The following is a 21,935-nucleotide window of genomic DNA, read 5'->3' on the forward strand; positions in this document are numbered from 1 at the left end:
TATGTGTGATAAAAAGTACAGACCAAAAGTTTGGACACACCTTCTCATTTAAAGATTTTTCTGTATTTTCATGACTTTGAAAATTGTACATTCACACTGAAGGCATCAAAACTATGAATTAACACATGTGGAATTATATACTTAACAAAAAAGTGTGAAACAACTGAAAATATGTCTTATATACTAGGTTCTTCAAAGTAGCCACCTTTTGCTTTGATGACTGCTTTGCACACTCTTGGCATTCTCTTGATGAGCTTCAAGTGGTAGTCACCGGAAATGGTTTTCACTTCACAGGTGTACCCTGTCAGGTTTAATAAGTGGGATTTCTTGCCTTATAAATGGGGTTGGGACCATCAGTTGTGTTGTGCAGAAGTCTGGTGGATACACAGCTGATAGTCCTACTGAATAGACTATTAGCTGCTTTTTTCTTGCCATTATACAAATTCTAAGTAAAGAAAAATGAGTGGCCATCATTACTTTAAGAAATGAAGGTCAGTCCGAAAAATTGGGAAAACTTTGAAAGTGTCCCCAAGTGCAGTTGTAAAAACCATCAAGCGCTACAAAGAAACTGGCTCACATGAGGACTGCCCCAGGAAAGGAAGACCAAGAGTCACCTCTGCTTCTGAGGATAAGTTTATCCGAGTCACCAGCCTCAGAAATCGCAGGTTAACAGCAGCTCAGATTAGAGACCAGGTCAATGCCACATAGAGTTCTAGCAGCAGACACATCTCTACAACAACTATTAAGAGGAGCTTTGTGCAGCAGGCCTTCATGGTAAAATAGCTGATAGGAAACCACTGCTAAGGACAGGCAACAAGCAGAAGACACTAGTTTTGGCTAAAGAACACAAGGAATGGACATTAGACCAGTGTAAATCTGTGCTTTGGTCTGATGAGTCCAAATTTGAGATCTTTGGTTCCAACCACCGTGTCTTTGTGCGACGCAGAAAAGGTGAACGGATGGAATCTACATACCTGGTTCCCACCGTGAAGCATGGAGGAGGAGGTGTGATGGTGTGGGGGTGCTTTGCTGGTGACACTGTTGGGGATTTATTCAAAATTGAAGGCATACTGAACCAGCATGGCTACCACAGCATCTTGCAGCGGCATGCTATTCCATCCGGTTTGCGTTTAGTTGGACCATCATTTATTTTTCAACAGGACAATGACCCCAAACACACCTCCAGGCTGTGTAAGGGCTATTTGACAAAGTAGGAGAGTGATGGGGTGCTACGCCAGATGACCTGGCCTCCACAGTCACCAGACTGGTTTGGGGTGAGCTGGACCGCAGAGTGAAGGCAAAGGGGCCAACAAGTGCTAAGCATCTCTGGGAACTCCTTCAAGATTGTTGGAAGACCATTTCCGGTGACTACCTCTTGAAGCTCATCAAGAGAATGCCAGGAGTGTGCAAAGCAGTCATCAAAGCAAAAGGTGGCTACTTTGAAGAACCTAGAATATAAGACATTTTCAGTTGTTTCACACTTTTTTGTTAAGTATATAATTCCACATGTGTTAATTCATAGTTTTGATGCCTTCAGTGTGAATGTACAATTTTCATAGTCATGAAAATACAGAAAAATCTTTAAATGAGAAGGTGTGTCCAAACTTTTGGTCTATACTGTATGTGTGTGATATATTTGTGTGACATATGTGTGATATACAGTATATGTTTATTATATATGTGTGTGATATATGTGTATGACTTGATTTTGTGTAGTTCCATTTGCCAAGATGCATATTATAGCAATATGCCAAAATCTTGCACCGTATTACCAGTTCATAAAGCTTTCATGCAGAGCCGTGGCTAGGAGTTCTTTCACCTGATGCAATGCTTGAGTTGCTGACCCCCATTCCTGTATGTAATCTTCCTGGCTAAGGCTAAGTGGCTTGTTGACACCCTCCCTGGCATATGCCCGGTTGCACCCCCTGATATGCCCGTTTCTTATTAATGTGATAGATATTATCTTTTTAGGCTCGAATGTTAGATAAAGTATCTGGTAGTTCTAATGTTCCTTTGATGCTGGATAACAGAATTTTCTGTATCACAATGTAGCAATGTGAATTGATATTAATATGTCATTGTTTTATCTGGAGTAAATAAATGTTGCTTTTCTTCTGAATCGGGGGTTGCTTTTCTTGTGTTCCTCTCCATTTCTGATATATGGCCCCTACTTCCATAAATGCTATAAATCTAGCCTTGTTAGCCGAGAGAGTGCAGTCCTTAAGAAGACAGCGACAGAAATAGTTAATAACCCCTCCCACTTGGTAAAAATATTAGATTTACATACCGGGCAGAGGGGGCAATATCTCAGAAAGCGAGTAGGGCAGGAAGAAAACAATGCCAAAATCATGAGTTCTGCGTCATGAAGACAAGGTAAAAAAATAGTGACATATTTATGACAAGTGACAAGTCCTCTTTAAAGGAACACTCCAGGCAAAACTGAAATACTGTGTTTTGCCTGGTGCAAGGTGTGACTGAATTGAGCATGACGCAAGGAGTAAAAACATTGTGTTCTGCACCTCCCCTGATAAAGCGGCAGTCTCGCCCAGAGTGTCCTTTTTACTTGTATGTTTGGCTGTATGACTCCATGCATGCTCCTCTTTATACAAGGTCCCTGGTTTGGCTATTAAATGTATTATCGGCTACAGGGGCGGACACAGACAGAAGAGGTTCCTATGCAAGAACAATATATGGACCCTTTCCTTTGCTGCCCAATAGTTCATCATCATGCACAATTCCCCCTTTAGAGGTGCTAGTGACCCCCTACCTCTAGGACCCCTGTGCAGCTGCACATGTTGCATCAATGGTATGTCCACCCTTGGTTGACTATATACATGTGATAGATGGGGCATGATAAAGTTGATACAGCAGAGTAGGGCATGTTATCATATCACCTCACGTTGGGAACCTATGTTTTTGGCTCACTATAGAGATTTCCATATACGCTGGACAGATACCACTTTTTCCTTTGTACAGGCGTGCAGTACTCTATTGATAAACTATGCTACCAACATAGGGCACTCTTTTGGCCAACAGCATGTAAATGGAGCCCCATCATTACAATTCCCATATACCTTGTATACATTCTTCTTTCTGCACCGGTATTAAAAACTTAGCACATTTCCTAACTAACAGAACTGTTTTTTATATATTTCAAACAATTCATAATTGTTTTTAAATGCCCTTGCCTAAAATAACATATATATGGTTTGCTCTGAAGATGTTGGGAAAGGAAATATTGATGTATACAATTAGGTATAGGGTATAGCTTTAAATTGAAGATAAGAACCACTTTTTAAGTTTGGGGGCACATTTTATATGTAAAATGTGTTTGCAAATACAGGCCAGATTTGGGAAGTGAATATTATTCAGAACCAAAAAATTCTGAGCATTTGTGGTTTGACCAGAAAATTAACGGTAACTGTAAAGTCATTAAATAAAATAGACAATTCACACTTCATAATTCATAATATTTATATTCATAATTCCTTAACACAATCTCTCATCGTTTCATAGTTTTTAAGGTTAAAGCCATCAAGTTCAACCGGTAGCCTAACATGTTGTTCCAGAGGAAGGCAAAAAACCCATGAGGCAGATGATAGTTGCCCCATATTAAGGAAAAACTCCTCCCGAGTCCAAATATGGCAATCAGACTAGTTCCCTAGATCATTGTCCCATCACAGAATCTAGTGCCCATAACCTGTAATATTATATTTTTCAAGAAAGGCATTCAGGCCCTGCTTGAACTTTAGTAGTGAATCAACCATTACAACATCATGTGGCAGAGAGTTCCGTAGTGTTACACGCACGCCGCTAGGTTCAGATAGGGCGAGACGGGTTTCATGAATTCATTGGAATCCTGGGGGAACCGTTACTCAGGGCGACCATAGGCTGCAGCTTCTCTCAGGCACACGATAGATTCAGTTGCTGACCAGACACATCTGACAAGAGTCTTTTTCAACAGTTTAACAGTGGAATTTAATCTGAAGCACGGCCAGTGCAGTTCAGGGATATTACAGCAACAATCTTCATTACAGTACAGTCTCATAAAGCAGGCACAGTAACGTCAGTCTATTCAGTAGCATAATTCAGCACAGATTAGATCTCTTAGCAGCACACTTCTATGCATATACAACCACAGGCTTTTCCTTCACAAGTACACAATAGTACACAGCATTCTTTATCCTGCATGGAGATGGAGGGGGGTAGGGTTTGATGAGGGAGATGATCCCTATGACACAATTCCTTCCAGTCCTTATCTTTCTACCCGATAATACTCTGTACTGTTAGTTCAGGGAGTTTATCTGACCTGGGTTTAGTTTCTCTCCTGATCTGAATCCTGTTCAGTTGCCTTCTGTCAGATCCAGATAACACACCACCTTTCTATCCGGCTTCAGACAGACTACCATAACAAGCTCCCCACAGTCCCCCTGGGGCTCTGCTAAAATACTCCCTGTCTCCTGTGACTGTGTTAACCCCTCTAGTTGGTGGATGCTTCTGAAGAACAACACTTCCTGTCTCCTGTGTTGTGTTATTTGTAACAGTTGCTGGATGCTTTGGAAGCAACAGCTCTACTTCTGCCTGTCACAATAGTCTTACTGCTCGTACAGTTTAGAATCTGCATCTGAGATTATGATGAAACCTTCTTTCCTCTACACGTGGAGGATGCCCCCATGTCCCCATCACAGACCTATGTGTAAAAAGATCATTAGAAAGATTTCTGTAGGTTACCCTCATATATTTGTACATTGTTATAAGATCACTAGTGATGAGCGAGCACTAAAATGCTCGGGTGCTCCTTGCTTGGGTCGAGCACATTGAAATACTCAGGTGCTCGACCCGAGCAACGAGCCCAATGTAAGTCTATGGGAAACTCAAGCATTTTTCAGGAGGGTCCCCCTGGCGGTCTGCAGAGGGCCTAAAAATTGCCCAAATCGATGGGAACAGTGCTCAAATGGCATGGGAACAGCATGGGGAAGACCCCTGGAAGCATTTCTGACTCCTAGGTCACTGCTGTCAACAATGTTGTCAGAAGTATTACGCCACTTTTACGGACTCACAATAAAACATACAAAATCCAAAACCAAAATGGATTTTCCTGGGAAATATGTTAAGGAACATCCAGGGTAATGACTTGTATATAAGGCAAAATAAATAACCAAAAACAAAAATACTCCTCCACACCATAGGCTATGTTCACACGTAGCGTTTTTAATGCGTTTTTTCATTTTTGCATTGCTTTCAACCATAACAAATGCATTCACTAGGAAATGTCATTTTAACATTTTACAACGTTATTTGGCCATGTGGTGTGTGAGACATCATCAGGCACATCCTGTTTCATTTATGAAGGAGAGACTCTGAAAGTCACAAAGCATATTTCTATAGGGCCATCAGGTGACCTTTACTATTCTTAAAGGGCCAGCAGTCAGCCCTCACTATTTTTAGAGAGTCATCAGCCGGCTATGTTTGTTGTTCCCATTACTAAAGAGCGGGTCTCCTATACTGTTATTGCGAATTAAGTGAGTGGCAGGGCTGCCCAAAATTTGGACGCTCCCCAATACCCCTTTGAAAATTTGGACGCATCCCAATACCTCTTTGAAGAGATTTAGAGGAGGGCCTCCTGAAAACAATGTTCCTAATATTAGCAAGTGGGTCTCCCATTGTGTTTGCCTATGCAGTGAATGCAAGGGCTGCCAAAAATTTGGAGGCACTCCAATGCCCCTTGGAAGAGACATGGAGGTCAGAGGGCCCTCTGAAAACAATGTTCCCATTATTAGGAAGTGGGTCTCCCATTGTGTTTGCCTATGCAGTGAATGCAAGGGCTGCCAAAAATTTGGAGTCACTCCAATGCCCCTTGGAAGAGACATAGAGGGCCTCATGAAAAAATGTTCCCATTATTAGGAAGTGGGTCTCCCATAGTGTAGGCCTATGCAGTGAATGCAAGGGTTGCCAAAAATTGGGAGGCACTCCAATGCCCTTTGGAAGAGACGTAGAGAGTCATGAAAAAATGTTCCCATTATTAGGAAGTGGGTCTCCCATAGTGTTGACCTATGCAGTGAATTCAAGGGTTGTCAAAAATTGAGAGGCACTCCAATGCCCCTTGGAAGGACGTGGAAAGGAGCAAGTCTCCTATGCTTGTAATGCCCATGCACTAAGTGTATGGGCTGACAAACATTAACCCCTGGGGGGTATACATGAACATACTGTATACATTTTTTTTTTACGAGCATCATAAACATCCTTTAAAAAAATCATGTGGGTGTTGCATCACGGACCACGGTCACCCTGGTAAATTCTCCCAGAACTTTGACAGTGTTCCCCTGCCTCTGCTGGATTGGAGTGGTGTCTCTCTCGCCTGTAGTCCTTGGTTGTCCAACGAACTGTGACCTCTGCCGCCAGCTTTTTCAGATGGGAATTTTTTTTAATGGTTCCGCAACAAGGGCCTTCTGGTACTGCCCCATTTTTGTAGACCTGTCCGCCTCAGGAATAAGAGATATAAAGTTCTCCTTGTAGCATGGGTCTAGAGTGTCACTAATCAGTAATGAGTGTCACCCAAAATTTTAAGAATGCGAGGGTCATGGGAAAGGCAGCGTAATATAAACTCAGCAATGCGTGCCAGACTGCTAACAGGCAAGACTTCCATGTCCTCACCAAGAGGACGACTGACCATGCTCTCCTTCTCCTCCTCCTCCTCTCTGTCCTCAGGCCATCCACACTGAACAGACGGTATGATAGTTGTGCAGGTAGTACTGTCTATAGCACATGAAACTAGCTCCTTTTCTTCCTCCTCCTCTTCCTCACTGTCACCCAATCCACGTTGGGATGAGATGAGGCTGGGCTGTGTGTAATCACCCTGTATGGTTCCTTGCTCCATCTCATCATACTCTGCCTGCAGTGCATCCTCTTTGATTATGAGCAGAGAGCGTTTCAGAAGACAGAGAAGCGGGATGGTGACGCTTATTATGGCGTCATCGCTGCTCACCATCTTGGTGAAGTCCTCAAAGTTTTGGAGGATGGTACATATGTCTGACATCCATGTCCACTCCTGAGGTCTTATGTGTGGAGTCTGAACTGAATACCGACGGTCTTGTTGATGTTGGTACTCAACAACTGCCCTCTTCTGCTCACAAATCCTTCCCAACATCTGCAGTGTAGAGTTCCAACGTGTGGGGACATCACACACCAGTCTGTGAGCCGGAAGCTGCAAACGCTGCTGAAACACGGCAAGGGCGGCGGAAGCTGTAGGTGACTTTCTAAAATGGGCACACAGGCGGTGTACTTTAACAAGCAGATCCAGCAGCTCCGGGTATAATTTGAGAAACTGCTGAACCACGAGGTTAAGCACATGGGCCAGGCATGGTACGTGTGTGAGTTTGCCTCGCCTCGCCTCAGAGCTGCCACCAGGTTCCGGCCATTGTCACACATGACCATAACTGGTTATAGGTTCAGCGGTGTGAGCCACAGATCTGCCTGCTCTTTCAGAGCTGTTCACAACTCTTCAGCATTGTGCGGTTTATCACCTAAGCATATTAGCTTCAGCACAGCCTGTTGCCACTTGGCCGAGGCAGTGCTGAAGTGCTTCCAGCTTGTGACTGATGTGGTCATTTTGGAGATGGAGGCTGAAGAGGATTAGGAGGTTGAGGAGAATGAGGTGCAGGAGCTGTAGACTGTGGGGGCAACCCTGATTGACCTAGGGCCTGCAATCCTTGGCGTCAGGAGGACGTGTTCTGTCCCAAGGTCCCACTGGGTCCTGGCTTCCAGTATGTTAACCCAGTGTGCCGTCAGCGAGATATACCATCTCTGCCCACAAGCACTAGTCCATGTGTCCATGGTTAGGTGGACTTTCCCAGTAACTGCGTTGTTGAGGGCACGGCTAATGTTTTGGGACACGTGCTTGTGTAATGCAGGGATGGAAAACCGGGAGAAATAGTGGCGGCTGGGGACCGAGTACAGAGGGACGGCCGCCGCCATCAGGTTCCGGAATGTTTCCGTCTCCACGAGCCTAAAAGGCAACACTTAGAGCGCAAGCAGTCGCGAAATGTGAGAATATAGTAGTGTGGCCTGTGGGGCGTTGGCTGTGTATTTGCACTTGCATTCCAAGGACTGGGGTATGGAATGCTGCGCTGGGACCAGGACATGGACGTGCTTCCTGATGCTGCTACTTGAGAGTGTGCAATGGCAGGTGCAGGGCAGGAGGCATCTTTGCATGCACCATAGACAGGGGATTGGCTTGCATGCACAACAGCGGAAGAAGCAGGGTTGCCACCCGCAGACACTGCTCCTGGACCCTGGGGTTCAGCCCACAAAGTCGGGTGCTTTGCTGCCATGTGCCTGATCATGCTGGTGGTGGTCAGGCTGCTAGTTTTGCCACCCCTGCTGTTGCTGGCTTGGCAGGTGGTGCAAATGGCCTTTTTGGGGTTATCGGCAGAGTCTTTAAAAAACAACCAGACTCGGGAAGACCTAACAGTTGTACTGGCAACTTCCTTTGTGTTGGTGTTACGGCCTGTCTGCGGCCACCACACTGCTTTTTCCTGCCTGTTGGGGTGCTCTGCCTTCCTCCCCCTGTGTGCTGCTGTCCTCGCTCTGCAAGTCCTCCTGCCAGGTTGGGTCAGTTACTATATCATCCACCACCTCGTCTTCCGCTTCTGCACGCTGGTCCTCCTCCTGACTTTTTGGCAATTGTGTCTCATCATTATCTACCTCTTGTGACACTTTCCCACCGTCGCCTTCGTGTGACCGTGGCTGCTCAAATATTTGGGCATCGCTACATGCGATCTACTCTTGCCCCGCTTCAAGTGGACCGGGTGAGAGGCCTGAATCTATAAATGGAAAAGTGAATAGCTCTTTGGAGTGTCCAAGTGTGGGATCAGTTGTCTCCGGGCACTCGGCATGGTGGGAGGAAGGAGGATCAGGGTGAGGAATGTGCAGTCCAGACACACGGCTACTGAGATTTGACCGTGTGGAAGACAGGGTGGTGGTGGTGGTGACAAAGTGACTGGAAGCATTATCCGCTATCCAACCAACAACCTTTTGACACTGCTCTGTGTTCAATAGTAGTGTGCTGCGGCAAAGGGCCTGGAAGTTGCCTTGGCAATGAGAGGTCATCTAAGGTCGTCTGACCCCTGGGTCAGCTAGCTATGGCAAGCCTGTTAGACCATGTCATCAGCATGGTCTAAGAGGCTTCTGTCAGTGCAGCACTAACAGGTATAATGCTTTGCAATGCATTATACCAGCGATCAGACGAATAAAAGTTTAAGTCCTATAGAGAGACTAAGTACAAAAGTAAAAAAAAATGTTAAAAATATAAAAAAAACAATAAAATAAGCTAAAAAATGGAAAAAAAATTAAACCAATAAATACGTATATTTATGTAGAAACAATAAACTAAAAAAAACACATATTTCACTAAATTGGGTAAAAAGAAAAGTGGCAAAAAAGCTATGCTTTTTCATCATATCGCCAAAAAAAGTGGAATAAAATACAATCAAAAAGTCGAATGTAAATAGAAATTGAATCACTGAAAACGTCACCTTGTTCCGCAAAAAAACAAGCTTCCATACAGCTCTGTCAGCGGAGAAATAAAAAAGCTTTAGCTCTCAGAATATAGTGATGCAAAAATAATTATTTTTCTATAAAAAATTTGTATTGTGTAAAAGCTCCAAAACATAAAAAGCTATAAATGTAGTATTGCTGTAAACGTACTGACCCGAAGAATAAAGCTGTCTTTTCATTTTTACCATATGATGAATGGCATAACCCCCTCCCCAAAAGACATTTTCTGAATTGCTGGTTTTTATTCATTCTACTCCCAAAAATCGGAATAAAAAGCGATCAAAAAATGTCACGTGTCCAAAAATAGTACTAATAAAAAATGTCAACTCGTCCTGCAAACAACAAGCCCTTACATGACTGTCAGCAGAAATATAGAAAAATTATGTCTCTCATAATATGGCAATACAAAACCTTTATTTTGCAAAACAAAGCGTCTTTTAGTGTGTGACAGCTCCCAAACATAAAACCTGATATAAATCTTGTAATCGCACCGACCCGAAGAATAAAGTCGTCTAATCATTTATACTGCATGAGGAATGGTGTAAAAAAATAAATAAAATCAATGCTTCACATGTTGCTGATTTGATCATTCTGCCTCCCAAAGATCGCAGTAAGGCTCGGCTCACATTTATCCTGCGCTCTGCGCTGAGAGCTTACACTGGGGTTTCTGTGTAAATCTCTGAAATACGTGATTCAGACAGGACCCCTGGTGGAAGACTCCCTATAATTTTTAAGTGTACATAAAAGTGCGGTCGATCACAGTTTTGTGCACCTCTGAAAAGAAGAACACCGCTGAACAGAGATCAGATGGAGTTCAGAGTAACTCTGCTGCCTCATTATAGTGAATGGATCCCTCAGGTGTTTCATTTGAATCACTTCATTAAGAGATTTAAATGGAAACCCCGATGTAAGTGCTCAGCGTAGAGCGCAGATAAATGTGATTCCAAACATTGTGTAATATGTTCCCAATAAAAACTTCAACTCAATCCACAAAAAAGCAAGTCCCCACTCAAGTCAGCCATCTGTCAATGGAAATATGGGGGTGAAGGGGGGTTCCATGTTACAGGTAGAACAAAGTCTTTGGAATTGAGTTATAGCTCCTTGCCTTCCAAAAGAAATCCAGCAAACTCTGCACTCCCAAAACCAAGTGCCCCACTCCCTTCTGAGCCCCATAGTGTGCCTAAACCACATTTAGCGTCTACATGTTTGGCATTTCTGTAGTGATGAGAGCCTGTTTCATTTACAGGTTCATGTCTCCAGAAGCATGAGCTGGGCATAATATACTGGGCACTACAATGTACTGGGCAGTACACTGACAAATTTGCAATTTTCACTCAGCAACATCCACTACTGCTTGTTTCTGGAAAACACCTATGGAGTCAAAATCATCACTACACCTGTAGGTAAATTCCTAGAGGAGTGTAATTTCAAAAATGGGATCACTTGAGATGGGATTCTGCTCTTTTGACACTTAAAGGGTTGTCCCATGAACGAAAGTTAATTTTAATCAATAGATCTTGGAATAATAATAACTTCCACAATTGGATGTGTTTAAATAAAATGTTCCTGTGCTGAGATAATCTTATAAATGTGCCCCTGTGCAATGGCCGTGTCTGACCGTGTATGGAACACAGTCTGATCATACCATATCTCCTGGTAAGGGGAGGAAGCAAAAAAGGGTACAGATATTACAGCACGGGATCACAGCTGATTCTTTTAGTGAGGTAAAACATTTTACTGCCTGATTTTAAACAATGTTTTATTTCAAGGAAATAATTATTTGCGATCCCCTACTGTAATGTTTGTATACTCTTTTGCTTCCTCCCCTGCCTAGGATCTGTGATATGATCAGACCATGTTCCATACACAGTAAGACACAGCCATTACATATTACACAGCAGTGGCACATTTATAAGATTATGTTGGGACAGGAGCATTTTATTTAAATACATTCAATTGAGAAACTTATTTTATTCCAAGATGTATTGATTAAAATTAACTTTTGTTCGTAGGAAAACCCCTTTAAGGGCTATGGCGTGAGCAAACTATTCTACGATAATTTGTTCTCCAAGAGTCAAATAGCGCTCCTTCCCTCCCGAGTCTTGCCATATGGCTAAGCAGTACTGTACAGCGGCATATGGGGTGTTGCCACGTTCAGCAGAATTGTGTGACAAATTTTGGTGCCATTTTTACCCAATTCCCAGTGTGAAAATGTAAAATTTGGGGGTAAAATAAAATTTTGGAGTAAAAATGTAATTCTTTTTTCTTCACCGCCCAATGGTATAAAATTCAGTGACATACCTGTGGTGTCAATATGATCGCTGCACCCTTAGATTAATTCATTGAGAGGTGTAGTTTGTAAAGTGGGGTCACTTAAAGAAGCATTCTGTTGCTCTGCCACCTCAGAGGATCTCCTAGTGGGTTATGGCACCCGCAAACCATTTCAGCAAAATCGGAAATCCAATATGGCGCTTCTTCCCTTCTGAGCTTTGCACTGTGCCTCAAAAGTAGTTTTTGTCCACATATGGGGTATTGGCGTACTGAGGAGAAATTGCGTAACAAATTATACTGTCCATTTTGTCCTATTATCCTTTTTCAAAATGAAAAATTTGGGGCCAAAGCATCATTTTAATGGAAAAAATGGTAATTTTCCATTTTCTTAGCCTAATGTTATACAATTCTGTGAATTTCCTGAGGGTTAAAAATTCTCAATACACCCCAAGATGAATTCCTTGAGAGTTGTAGTTTCCAAAATGCGGTCACTTACAGGGGCTTCTGCTATTTTGATATGTCAGAGGCTCTTTAAATGTGACATGGCACCTGCAATCTATTCCAGCCAAAATTGAGCTCCAGAATTCAGTTGGCGCCTTCCCTTCTGAGCCCTGCCGTGCACCCAAACAGTACTTTTACACCATGGGGTATATGGTGTTCTTAGGAGAAATTGCACAACAAATTGTATAGTCCATTTTCTCCTGTTACCCTTGTGAAAATGAAAAATTTGGGGCAAAATTAACATTTTTGCAGGAAAAATGTATTTTTTCATTTTCAGGACTAAAAGTTATAAAATACTGTGAAGCACCTGTGAGTTCAAGGTGCTCACCACACCTCTAGCTAAATTCCTTGAAGAGCGTATTTTTCAAAACGGGGTCACTTGTGGGGGTTTCAGCTGTTTAGGCACATCAGGGGCTCTGCAAACGTGACATGGTGTCTGCTATCTATTCCAGCTAATTTTGCCCTCCAAAAGTCAAAGGGAGCTCCTTCCCTTCCGAGCCTTGCATTGTGCCAAAACAGTAGTTTTCCCCCACATATGGGGTATCGATGTACTTAGAAGAAATTGCACAACAAATTTTTTGGTCCATTTTCTCCTGTTACCCTTGTGAAAATGAAAAATTTGGGGCTAAACCAACATTTTTGGAGAATTTTTTTTTTTCATTTTCATGGTTCAACGTTATAAAATTCTGTGAAGGACCTATGTGTTCAAGGTGCTCACCACATGTCTAGATAAATTCCTTGAGGGGTGTAGTTTTCAAAATAGGGTCACTTGTCGTGGTTTCAACTGTTTAGGCACACCAGGGGCTCTGCAAACACATCCGCTATCTATTCTAGCCAATTTTGCGTTCCAAAAGTCAAATGAGACTCCTTCCCTTCCGAGCCCTGCCATGCTCCCAAACATTACTTTTTCTTCACATATGGGATATCAGCGTACTTAGAAGAAATTGCACAGCAAATTATACAATCCATTTTCTCCTGTTACCCTTGTGGATTCATTCATTTATATAACATATCAGTTGTATATATTTTTGGCGTTTAACCATAACTTTTTTCTTTTTTTCTTTGCAGACCAATACAAGTGAATGAAAGTATGGCGAGCAAATGACATATAAAGACAGTATTTAACGCCAACCGCTTGTTAGCGCTATATACCATCTGATTTCCAGGAATAGTAGGCACAAATTATACCCAAAATTCTACATCCGTTTGACACAGAGAAGGCTGGCTTGTAATTAAGACCACTGCTGTTTACATTAGGTATTTATTTGATAATTGGGGAAGCAAGGTGTTATTCACCAGCCATCCGCTGCCATAAAATCAGCTCCTAGGATAAGACTTAGAGAACAATTGATTCCAATTATAAGGGAACCAAACTGAGCAAATTGGCATCTCACAAGGCAGCGTCCTGCAGAACTGAGCCCTCCCCACAAACGAGGACTTTGGCTGAATCTATGAAGGGTGACATCAATGGGAGGGATCAGTCTTTCAATTGTAACCAGATCTTTCCAGTTGTAAAGCTCCACTGTGCTTTGATGAACTCTTGAAACAACATTGATCGTGTCCAGAAGCAAAGCCTGAGTACAACCAAGTGTATGATGCATCCATATGCAGTCTTATTTTGCAGGTGGTGTTATGATAATGTGGCCACTGTAGATGACCACTAAAACCAGCAAACAATCAGGCTACATATTGGTTACAGTGGGTGAAGGTTGGATCCTCTAGTGGAGATCCTCTATAGTAGTTAAACTAAGATCTAATGTACAGTATATGCATTATATAGTGCAGGCCGGTGGGCACAGGTGGACTCCTTGCAGTGCAATAGCTCATTATAATGCTCCCTTGTATATGTCTGTGACAGAATCTGTTTGCTGCTTTGGAGGTGAAGGTTCCCCTCTTACCTCTTGGGCCCCTAGGTGGCTGTACAGGTTGCACCATTGGTAAGTCCACACTCCAGTGGCAGACAAAGACACAAAAGGGCCCCTGTGCAAGAACAGTATATGAGCTCCTGCTGTCCAATAGTTCTGTCTTTGACAAAAACTGCTTTGTTTTTTGAAGAAAGAAGTGGGCCAATGATATGTTCGCCCCTGTCCACCCCTCAGATCATCCACCAATGATTTTATTAACCAGAGGGCTAATAGAGAAACTACATGAAATACCTCAACTTTCCCCTGTATCATTGGTCCGTGTGACAACAGTTCTTTCCTACATTATCCTTCTCATAATACACTGCAAATAATGGGCCTTATTTATTAAAACCCAAATCATCATAACTATGAGTAAGGCGTAACCGAAACGCGTTGGTTTTTATACCACTGGAGGTGCTGCAAACATTTTAATGTTGTACAATAAACAATGAAGTTTTAACCTACCTTTTAGGTTCTTCGCTGGAGATCATTTTCTCTGCTGCCTGCTGCTGTGCCTGGTCCCAGCGACTCCATACGAAGACTACTATGGCTTATTAAAACTGTCCAAATAAGGAGGACTGGGTTTGTTGCCAGTGCATATATGTTAGAATTTAATAGGGATTCTGTCTGTATATAATAATCCATAAAGGTTTGTAAGGTTATAAGGTTACTGCTGACATCTTCTAATTTTAAAACCAAAGGAACCATTACTTTTTTATACTCATCTCTTGATCATCTTCCTTGTTACATAGGGCCTTAAAGCGGTTGTCCTGCCTTAGGCTACAAGTCTACAGTCACTCTGTGTGACTGCAGACTTGTGAATCCTCACATCATGCACAATGTGAGGATTCTCCGGGGCCGGGAGCGGCAGATGCGCCACTGCAAGTATGTGATTTATATACATGCGACCACGTACTGACTAGATGGGCGAGAGCTCGTTCACTGCAAGTGTATTAAGCGAGGCCGCGCCCATCTAGTCAGAATGTATCCTTATGTATGCAAATCGCATTCTTGCAGTCACATGACCGCCTGTCCTGGAGAATCACCGGTCCAGGAAAATCTTCACAGCGCGCAGTGCACATGATGTGAGGATTCACAGGTCTGCAGTCACAAAATGTGACTGCAGACTTGTAGCCTAAGGCCAGAAAACCCCTTTAAAATCAGATTGGCCGACTTTACCTTCCGTGTTGCTGTAGTAACAAACAGCACTTGAGCACTACCTGTGCTCAGTCAGTAGCACTGCACCATCTCTTCCTTTTGTTAACCTTCTGCAGATCTCAGTTGAGTGTCTCTGATTTCTGGCTCACATTAGAAGGAGTCTTGGCTGGGCTCAAACTGTGTCCTGCACTAATTCCCTCTTGCTTGCAACTCCTTACTCCCTAATGATCCACAGGGTAACAATGAATCAGGGACTGTCACATCTTTACCTTGACCTCAAGACTTGAGGTCACTGAGACAAAGTGATTACTCTCAAATTACCAAAATAAAAAGTTCCATAGAGAACAATGTAGTTCTGAGTAATGGCTGATACGTTACTGCACACTGGGAATAATATAACTCAAACATACTGTATGGAAGTTGGACTTGCATCCTCACCGGAGAGAAGCATCAATGTAAACATTAAATTATATGTAAAATTTGTTGGTTCTTTATGAATAAATGAATAATTTCGATTGAAAATAACAAATATGACTGTATTGTCTTTTTTCTGCTCTTGAGTAAATGAAAAATTGGGTTAGCTTGCAAATGTCTATGTATCCAACATTGACTATGAATGGGTTGAAACATTTGGACAAAAACTGACTGTCACTAAGGAGTCAAAAGCTAGGCTTTCTACAGCTGACACCTTTGGAAGTATCCTCCTAACTCATTCTTATGTAAAATTGTCATTCTACCTCTACGCCAGTCTCTACAAAATGCTTCTTCATCAATGTAAGGGCTTTGTATTGTTTTTGTTTATATTAGCAAACTAGGATAAAGAAGAGTGGACAAATTTTCTGGGTGAAACATTACATATAGCTACATAATTTCATAGTACGAAAAAAGACACATGTTCATCAAGTTTAACTGAGGAACGGGAAAGGATAACCGGAACACGGCATTAGTACATCCAGTCTGACAAAATGAGCAGGTCTTTACCTCCTGATCACGAGGGTTGATAAGGTACATTAACATTCAGAACTACAATTTTATACATATAAATAAATATTTACGTTATACTCTTCTGAAAAAGAGTCTAAGCTTATTTTTTAACCATTGATTGCTCTCATTGTGACCAGCTCGTGAGGTAGTCTGTTCCACAGATTAATAGGTTTTACGGTAAAGATGGCTTGTCTCCTCTGGAGATTGAACCTTTTTTTCTCCAGACAGAGGCAATGCCCTCTTGTCTTTAAAGTTTTTTTTAGAAAACAGTTTTTGACTATACTTTTTTTATGGCCATTTATGTACTTGTACAAATTAATCACTTCCCCATTATATGTCTCTTCTCAAGACTACATAAATTTAAAGGGAATCAGTCAATAGGATAAACCCTCCTAAGCCATCTATATGGGAATGTAGGTTATAGGAATCTAAATAAAATGATACCTTGATATTTGCGATCCGATGTCTTATTCCAGAGAAATCCAAATTTTTCTTATATGTAAATGAGCTGTTTGGATCTATGGGCTCTCTCTCCCTGAGAATCTGACTCCAGAGCTTATTTTTAATGAAAGGGGCACTTACCAGTGTGATACGTAATGACTGACACTTTGCTCTCATAATCACACACTGCTTTGCAATGAGATCAGAGCTGACCCAGTACAGCAGAAGGAAACCTTGTCTCATTGCAAAAACATTTGCAGCAGCTACAGTCCTGTCATAGTGCTGTCAGCTTCTATCTCACAAGCAGCCAGTGTGTGTGTGGGGGAAGTGCAGTACAGCATAGCCGACAGCACTGTGAGAAGACATTGTGTTTACAATGAGACAAGGTTCAACTCTGCTGTACTGTGCCGGTTATACTCAGGCACAGCTCTGCAGCGAAGCTGACGGCACTATGAGAGGACAAGTAATTCTGCAAATGTGTGTAATCAGGCAAAATTCACTTCTGCTGCACTGCGTTAGTTCTGATTTCATTGCAGAACTCTGTGTGATTATGAGAGCATTTAAAATAAGCCCTGGAGGCAGATTCTCATGGAGATCAGTGTCCAGGCCATAGATCTTAACAGCTCATTTCAGAAGCGTAGTAGGCTTTTGGTCCAGAGGGGGTGAAACTTCTGAGTGGGCCCCTAACCAGGTTAACCATGATTACTACTATGGTGGCGCACTCTAATAGTGGATGTAGGAGAACCTCAGCAGATGACATGGGCATCTGTCCCAAACCGATATGACAACTTCTTCCAGCCAGGACTTGGCTGTAGAGATTACAGGAAAGACACATCTGACTTCTCACATTTCAGGAACCGTCCCCATCTATTCCTAGCCTGCACAAACTCCTTATCTTGCTGATACCCCAATACTGAGCCGCTGCTGCCGTTTGTGTCACTATTACTGCATCTACTGTGTGATACTGTGTGCCATCTAAATGGTAAAAGAAACCTCTAGAATTTATTAATGCCCTGTGCAAGTGCCCTAGAAAACAGTGCCCACATTTTGCCCCCTAGAAAGTAATAATGCTCTCTGTGTGCCCCTCTGAAAGTCACAATAACCTGAGTTCCCCTATAACAATAAGTGCCCACTTAACATTTAATAATTTCCCGAGTCTCCCCCCCTGTACAGCTCCCCTCTACACAGTATGATGACACCCGCATTGTATAGTACCCCTCACACAGTATACTGACCTCTTAGTAACCCCCACTGTATAATGGCCCCACACTGGGCAAAACTGTCACTGAAAAAGACCTGGATGTATTGGTGGATGACAAGCTCACGTTTGGTGGCCAGTGTCAGGCAGCTGCTGCAAAGGCAAATAAAATAATGGGATGCATTAAAAGAGGCATAGATGGTCATGAGGAGAACATAATTTTACCTCTATACCAGTCACTAGTGTGACCACACTTAGAATACTGCGTACAGTTCTGGTCTCCGGTGTATAAGAAAGACATAGCTGAACTAGAGTGGGTGCAGAGAAGAGCGACCAAGGTTATTAGAGGACTGGGGGGTCTGCAATACCAAGAGAGGTTATTACACTTGGGATTATTTACTGTGGTGATCTTATTACTATGTACAAGTGTGACGCTCTCAGCCCTACCCTGAGAGATGGGGGTACTCGGAGCCGGGTCAGATGTTTGGTGGGTTGTAGCCATGGCCTGGACCTGTTCCGTGCCCAGGGCCGTCACATTAAAAGGGTGTAATGGGCTTTCAGAGTTGGTGTTAACCGAGTGGTTGTATTGACTACGCCACCTGTGGTTTCTGGTGATCATCCACCAGCGCTGCGTTCAGTCCTCTGAGGCGGGATGTAGTGGCAGCAGCAGATGGTACTACTCCCCACAGGCAGAGCAGGGCATCAGGGCAGAGAGAACAGGAGGATGGGAACTGTAGTGGGAGATGTGGTGCGGTGTCGTGCGGTGCCGCGTTGCAGTAAGAAACCGGAGGCCATAGGGGTAGTCTTCCAAGCTTTACTCACGGTAGAATGCATAGCTGCAAGGCTTCTCCCTGCTCCTCACGGCGCGCTGCGGCCACCAGAGCCGGGGGTCCGACAACCTCCGGGTAGCTCAGGTGCTTTGGTCAGGACCCCGCACCAGAGTGTTCCTAGACTTTCCCACTAGGTCCTCTACTGTCCATATGTGGTGCGTGTACTAAGGCCGGGTCTCCCTCTGGACTATGCACAGAACAAGGGTACGGGTGGCGACTGCGCTCCATCCGTTAACCTATGGGATCCACTGAGCCTCCGGGCTTGAAGACTTGAAGTGACAAAGTCAGATATCGGGGGTCGGTGCCCCTTTTGCAGCAGAAATCCATTGACTAGGCCAGAATAGTGAGGACAGGTGGCGTATGCCGCTCCATCTGCATCCCCCTGGGATCCTTTTGCCTGCGGAGCTTGTCTCCTCTGCTCCCCTCCAGGCCTTCTTGGGTAGGGACCTTGAGCACGTAGAGACAGCCGTGAACTCTTGCCCGCTCCTCGACTCAAGGCCAGAGTACGAGGACCGTGTCCCCATCAACTGCAGGTTCACACAGAAAGCCACGTTCAGCGATGAAGATCACAATCAAAGACCATGAGCCCAAGATGGCTGTTTATTAAATCTGAATTTTTGTTGTGTAACCTAAGTGTGCATCCTCCACCCTCACCCACTACTAGGTTCCCCCTTACTTTTGGTTCCCCCATCTCCTCTTATCCTGGCTGGGGCAGCACGCTGGGGCCTATAAGCCCCCCCTCAGGTGGGAGAGGTGTAGTGTTGGATGCAGAGGTGGGGTCCTGACAGTTACACCATCCTTACCTCGAAGGAGAGATACCACACCTCATTAAAGAGATGCAGTACCCCTGTGTCGACCGAACCCTCAGGGGCGCCACACAAGTATATGAGGGGACAGTACAAAGACCTTTCTACTGATCTTTTTACTCTGAGGCCTGAGACAGGGACAAGGGGGCATCTTATACGTCTGGAGGAAAGAAGGTTTAATCATAATCACAGACGGGGATTCTTTACTGTAAGAGCAGTGAGACTATAGAACTCTCTGCCGCATGATGTTGTAATGAGTGATTCACTACTAAAATTTAAGAAGGGCCTGGATGCCTTTCTTGATAAGTATAATATTACAGGTTATATATACTAGATTCCTTGATAGGGCGTTGATCCAGGGAACTAGTCTGATTGTTGTATGGAGTCAGGAAGGAATTTTTTTCCCCAATGTGGAGCTTAGTGTTTGCCACATGGTTTTTTTTTGCCTTGAACTGGATCAACATGTTAGACTATGGGTTGAACTAGATGGACTTAGTCTTCCTTCAACCTTAAAAACTATGTTAGTACAGTATGTCACTATGTTACTGAACAAAGATCCCATATTAGCTCCCACACTGCATTATGGCCCCCTCTCTGTAATCCCACTGTAATGCACACCCTATAGTCCTCCATACAGTATAATGCACTCCACATAGTTCTCCATACAGTATAAGACATTACAGAATAACACAACTCAGATTCCAAAAGGAGTGAGGACCCTGCTCGCAAGTTTACAATCTATGAGGAAATAGGTGAGACGCGAAAGGTAGATGATAAAATGTGCTTATATTGTACGACACAGCCATAATATACTAAATAGGGTATGCACATAATTCTGCATGAATCGGTCACCAACCAGTATGGGTACAGTATAGGCACAGAAGGCTATTATGTGCATGGAGGGTGTGTGATCAGATGCTGCGAGGGTCATAATTTTGAAGAAAATTTTGTATGGGCAGAACAGGGATAGTTAGATAAGTGAGGTGAGGCAATAGGCCAGTCTAAAGAAATGTGTTTTTAAGCCAAATAGGCCTCCATATAGTATAATGCACTTCCCATAGGCCTCCATATACAGTGGGTATGGAAAGTATTCAGACCCCTTTACATTTTTCACTCTTTGTTTCATTGCAGCCATTTGGTAAATTCTAAAAAGTTCATTTTTTTTCTCATTAAAGTACACTCTGCACCCCATCTTGACTGAAAAACAGAAATGTAGATTTTTTTGCAAATTTATTAAAAAAGAAAAACTGAAATATCACATTGTCATAAATATTCAGACCCTTTGCTCAGACACTCATATTTAAGTCACATGCTGTCCATTTCCTTGTGATCCTCCTTGAGATGGTTTTACTCCTTCATTGGAGTCCAGCTGTGTTTAATTAAACTGATAGGACTTGATTTGGAAAGGCACACACCTGTCTGTATAAGACCTCACAGCTCACAGTGCATGTCAGACCAAATGAGAATCATGAGCTCAAAGGAACTGCCCAAGGGGCTCAGAGGCAGAATTGTGGCAAGGCACAGATCTGGCCAAGGTTACAAAAGAATTTCTGCCTTACTCAAGGTTCCTAAGAGCACAGTGGCCTCCATAATCCTTAAATGGAAGAAGTTTGGGACCACCAGAAGTCTTCCAAGACTTGGCCATCCAGCCAAACTGAGCAATCATAGGAGAAGAGCCTTGGTGAGAGAGGTAAAGAAGAACCCCAAGATCACTGTGGCTGAGCTCCAGAGATGCAGTAGTGAGATGGGAGAAAGTTCCACAAGGTCAACTATCACTGTAGCCCTCAACCAGTCAGGCCTTTATGGCACAGTGGCCCAACGGAAGCCTCTCCTCAGTGCAATACATATGAAAGCCCACATAGAGTTTGCTCAAAAACACATGAAGGACTCCCAGACTATGAGAAATAATATTATCTGGTGTGATGTGACGAAGATAGAACTTTTTGGTGACAATTCTAAGTGGTATGTGTGGAGAAAACCAGGGACTGCTCATCACCTGCCCATTACAATCCCAACAGTGAAACATGGTGGAGGCAGCATCATGCTATGGGGGTGTTTTTCAGCTGCAGGGACAGGACGACTGGTTGCAATTGAAGGAAACATGAATGTGGCCAAGTACAAAGATATCCTGGATGAAAATCTCTTCCAGAGTGCTCTGGACCTTAGATTTGGCCGAAGGTTCACCTTCCAAAAAGACAATGACCCTAAGCACACAGCTAAAATAACAAAGGACTGGCTTCAGAACAACTCTGTGACCATTCTTGACAGGCCAGCCAGAGCCCTGACC

The sequence above is a fragment of the Phyllobates terribilis genome, unplaced genomic scaffold (genome assembly GCF_046119375.1).
Source record: "Phyllobates terribilis strain yellow unplaced genomic scaffold, ASM4611937v1 Scaffold_13__5_contigs__length_258822181, whole genome shotgun sequence".
In the NCBI taxonomy this organism is placed as follows: Eukaryota; Metazoa; Chordata; class Amphibia; order Anura; family Dendrobatidae; genus Phyllobates; species Phyllobates terribilis.